General features: G+C 33.2%; 1 protein-coding gene and 1 long non-coding RNA gene across 2 annotated transcripts in view; both read right to left on the bottom strand.

Moving 5' to 3' along the window:
- The window catches only part of LOC107104639 (OX-2 membrane glycoprotein-like), a 19006-nt gene that overhangs the window by 10948 nt on the left and 2731 nt on the right, over positions 1-5327 (bottom strand). The window lies entirely within an intron of this gene.
- Positions 4828-5243, bottom strand: LOC107104637. The gene is made up of 3 exons (XR_001482273.1): positions 5188-5243; positions 5011-5107; positions 4828-4924 (listed from the first exon to the last, which is right to left on the bottom strand). It is a non-coding gene; the product is annotated as an uncharacterized LOC107104637 (long non-coding RNA).

Genomic DNA, 5327 nt, shown 5'->3' with positions numbered 1-5327 from the left:
AAATGAAGGAACACTATAGCATCAACATTTCAGTGATATGGGAAATAAGTATTTTCTTGTATGAACCTTTCTGGATATTTTTATTTTATTTATTTATTTTATTATATCAACACAGGATCCTTACTGGATAGTTTTCTTACCAGCAAAAAATCTCACTTTTGCTTTCGTTTTAAAAAAAAACAAATAGCCTTTACTTCACTGTAGGGCTAAACTGATCATTCAAATTTTAATAAACATCCACCTATTTTGATGCCAACCCTTTGGCAATTTTACTTTAAATCATAATAAAAAGTTTGTAAATATGTCAAAAAAAATACTTAGTTTAAAAAATATATAAAAAATAATCTCTCACCTGTATGAAGGATGGTGTTCAATAAAAGACAGTTAAATAAAACATCGGCTCGCATTTTGCGGTTTTTTAACCCCTCCTCATATTTCTCGTCGTCGATGATGATTTGCAGCTGAGATAAGACCCGCATTCGCACTTCGTAATGCGGAAGTGACGCTGGATAAGGCAGGCAATTATGGTATTTATTCAAAGCAAACACAAACTACTTCCTCGTCACAACCAGTACAACTCGTCAGACCTGTAGTTTTAACTGTCCTGAATTAGCTACATATTTTTTAACAGAACCCTAAATTAAATTGTACAAGTAACAATAAAGTTTCAGAAACATGTGAATCTTTTCAAATTTTGATAGGTCATTTTTTTTTTAACATTTATTATCTTGTGTGAATATGTATTTAATAAAATCATTTGTTGTAGACACAAACATTCCAGACATCCAATATAACCTTCTTCCCATCTGGCATGATCATTCAGATATTTTGAATACAATTCTTACCCCAAATGATGTCTCTCCCCGCCTTCATAAAAATGGAGCTTCTTACTTCCAGATGTCTAAAATGACAGTCCTCTTATTAAAAATAAACATTCTAGATGTCTTGAAATTAATTTAAGATCTCCTATTCCATTTATTACTGTTCATATTGACCATTTTATATAAGTGAAAATAAAAGTCTAGACATCCAGAAATGAAACTTCTTAGTTGAAAACGATACCTCTACTAGTAGAAATGTCATTACATATAGTCATTGACTAACCTGCATTGAAAAAAGGGGGCTCTGAAGAGTTTGATCCAGAAAGGCAACAATGGAAAGATAAATTTCTATTAAAAGTGTTAATTTATGGAAGAAGATTGAAAATTCAAATGTTTTTTTGCAGTATTATGAAAATGATTAGGATAAAGTGATATCAGTCATTTTTTGTATGTTTTATGTTTATCTTATATCTGTAATAGTTTTCTTAGCTGAATAGCTAATTTTAATTTTATTTGAATAGGGGATGGATATAAGTTTCTACTGCTTTTGAATATTATTGAGTGAATTAAACAAATTAAATTATGTAAACTGTGTATAACCTGACATAAATGGATTGCCTCTACACTGCTCAGTTTGAGTATCCCACCTGAAGCGAAGCTGCAATTAAAGTTCTTTTAAGGTCATTGAGGCATGCAAATCTCTTGACTACAAGAAGGTGGCAATCGCTAATAAGAGAAAAACAACCTATGGAGGAAAAATGTACTATTAATCGTAGATTGAACAACCAGCATAACATTGAACTTATTGGATGGCCATTATGCACGTTAATCTAATCTGAGCCAGTGTGCAGCCAGTCTTGATTTTAAACGATCTGAAAATGGAATCCTACTAGTAAGAACTTAATATCAGATATGTACAAAAAGTATATTTTTCCATAACACATATATGTTCATAACTGATAATTGAAGCAACGTTTGCACACATTTTTTTGTTTTTTTTTTAATGTAAGTTACAAAGATATAGGAAGAATGGCAATCATGGAAATCCACAATTAAATAGTTCTTACTAAACCTGCAGTTGTAGATATCTGGAAGGACATTTTTACTAATAATAAATGTTTTGGTGAAATTATCTGTACAACCTGGACAGGTTGCTAGTGTGTTGCAAGGCAACAGAGACAAAAAAGACACATAACCATGCTCACACAAACTCACACTTAAGGATAATTTAGAAAAGCCAATTATCCTAACAGTCATGTTTTTTGGACAGTGGGAGGAAGCTGGATTACCCAGACAAAACCCATGCATGCACATGGAGAACATGTAAACTCCATGCAGAAAGACCCTGGCCCAGGAATCAAACAGAGAACCTTCTTGCAGCAAGGCAGCCGTGCTACCCACTGCACCACCATGCTGCCCGATACAGATATTTATAATAGTTTAATTATATACTTATTTATTTATGTTCCATATATTTATACTATAAATGCACATCTCTATTTTCATTTTCTACTGTTATTGGTTAATTTTACATCTTTCCTTCATTTCATTTTTTATTGCTCTTTGTTTATGAGTGACAGTGTCTTTCGGTGTTGTGTTGTTTCAAGAAAACTATTTTTCCAGAGGTACAAACCAAAAGGATAAATAAAGTTAATCATAATCTGGAGAAAATACACACAAATGGGTAAAAGTCATTTGTACTGGCAGGTTTAGGAAATGTCGGATTACACAAGCCTGGAGGAACCGTAATAATCAACACTTTGCTGTCAGGAGATTGTTAGCTAACAGCACTTTGAGCATGTGTGCTTATATAGGACTAATTTATACAGTGATATTAGATAAAACAAGAGAATAACATTTCCATGGAAGAACTGATGGATTTAACACATAATAGTGTTAGTTTGTGTCCTAATTACTAACGACAACATTAAAATGCATAAATTCTTAATTGTTAGATTATTTTATGGAGCGTTTTCCAAACACAACATTGACCTTTTGAGGCATTATATGTAATTCCAACACAAGTAGTAGGGCTACTCAAATGTGAAGTAGATGGAAATTAATGCATTGTTTTCAAAAGATTTTTTTTTTTTTTTTTTTACAAATTAATGAATTAAAAAGTATGGCATGCATTTATGCCAAGCTTGGGGCAAGACTTCTAGCAGATCCCATCTGACTGATATTTGGCTCCTCTGCAAATCTTGAAATGACTTAAACTAAAGTCTTTGCTACTGACCTTCAGTAAAACATGTTAATACAAAGTGTTGACTGAAATGGGCTGAAAAAATGCATTCAACACTCTTCAGTTGCATTTTAACTGTAAAAAGTCTAAAAGAAAAAAACATCACAATTTACCACTGGAGGTTTGACTGTGATTTTCTGGAAAATGTTTAATTGGTTTGAATACTTTCCCTATGCTTGGTGAATGTATCTATAGGTAAAACAAGACAGACGTAGAGGATTAAAGGAACATTTAAGTCGCTCAACTCAAATTACAAACTTTGACCTGATTTGAATTAAGAAAAATATTAATTGATTTTTGAGACCACAGCTGTGCAAGGTCATCACCTGCTTCTTATAGCTCATGGGTCTATGTGTTGCATCATGTTGATGCTTAGCTGTCCGTATCAGAAACTGATACGCCATCCATGTCTTGAACTTCATGCAGCTTGCTTCTATGCTTCAGGGTTACAGATAGCTCTCCTCTATCAGACCGGCTCCAAGATGTGCCCATATCCTGTGTACTCTTAAAGACACGAAGGCTGTCTTGATTAGAGGACCTCCATACACACCGTGACATCCACCACGTGAAGGAAGGCCTTCTGCTCTGTCTAATCTGGCTAACAAAATAACAATGCACATGATGTCTAAATAATAAACCTAACAGAAAAAAGGGAAAAGGTTATACCAACCTTTTTTGGGTAGATGTAAATAAAATAAAGATGCTTTCAATGATAAAACTAGGCTTCCCACAAGAAAAATCATCTTTATAGTTTAAACAGATAAATCAATAAATTTTAAAGCAGTTTAACAAGAACATGGAAATTATCAATATAAAATATATTTCTGTCCCCTACTGTAAAAAAATAATTGTTCATGAATTATGAGAAAAAAATGACAGTCAGAGATTAGGTCCTCACAGAAACACAGATAGAGAAATATACAGACAGTTTCACCTACATATCAGTGTTTGGTTTATCAAATAAAACAGATCCCTAATTTAGACCAAACATAACCAACAGGGTCTTCTACTCTCATGTTAAATTGTCCGACTCAGAAAACAACCTTTTTGCAACAGAAGGTGATGCTTTGACTGTGTTGTTTTCTGGACTTTTCTTGGTAGACGTTCTCTGTCTACACTCATTTATCAACGTCAGTAAAGGTGTTTTGACCACTTTAGCAGAAGCCCTGGAAAAGACAGAAAGTATACAATAAAACCAGTTAGCAAAGTTAGACAATGAAAAAACACGATGAAAAGAATGATAACAAAAAGACCTGATGAGACAATGAGTCACAGATTATAATAAAACAATATTCCTCTTTAGTTTGACTTTAGATTGAAATACTTTTTGGTTTCCCTCATGAAGTTTTCAGCCTAAACTAATTTATTTTAAATCCACCTTGTGGATATATATGATATATTCACATATTACAAGCAGCACCATTGAGTTTTGTCTGCATTATGAAATAACTTAAACTGAACTAAAGAGAAATGTACTGTTTTAAAGGTTGATATAAAGCTATAAATAATGACTTGTTGGCATAAATATTATATTTGGACTTAAAATATTGAGACTATGTTAAATTATTTGATCTTCTTTTGGAATCAGTTAATTATTTTAGATTGGATTATAATGTATAAAATATCCATCAAACAACCTACAACAGAGCCCTGTGGTACGCCTCTAGGAAATTATATCATTCAGCAGAAATCCTTATACTAAAGGTCTGAATGAACAGGAGGAACTGATACCAGATCTGGTGACGACTGAAGGTAGAACTAGAACCACATCACAAACAGAACTAAATTACTTTCTGTGCGAAAATGTTCTCACCCTTCCTTAGGCGTTTCTCTTAGTGGTGTTTTGTTCTGCTCGGGGCCCCTGAGGGAAGAAAAGTTGTAGTTTATAACCAGCATTTAGATGCTTTAAAAGGTTGTAGATGAAAAACGGCGAAAGGAGAAAATTACCTGTTTTTATAAGTTTTATATCTCCAGTAGGTGAAGATTGCGAGACAACAAGAACAGGCCAGAGTTACTACAACCACTGCGTAGATCCAGTTGAAATCTTTCAGAAAAATAACAAAAATTTTACAGAATCAATCAACTAAACAGAAATCAGACAGCAAAAATAGAGTTTAAACTTACTCTGATCTACAGACTCTTCCCTCGGGTCTAAATCCACAGACTTTTCTTTTAAACCTGTCAAAGAAAACAAACATCAGATTCCAGAACTGAGCATACATGAGAGTCTTAAAAAGGGTTCCTCATCATCATCAGATGTTTCT

The sequence above is a fragment of the Cyprinodon variegatus genome, unplaced genomic scaffold (genome assembly GCF_000732505.1).
Source record: "Cyprinodon variegatus isolate N-32 unplaced genomic scaffold, C_variegatus-1.0 Scaffold1828, whole genome shotgun sequence".
In the NCBI taxonomy this organism is placed as follows: domain Eukaryota; kingdom Metazoa; phylum Chordata; class Actinopteri; order Cyprinodontiformes; family Cyprinodontidae; genus Cyprinodon; species Cyprinodon variegatus.
This window is presented reverse-complemented; position numbering and strand designations above follow the sequence as displayed.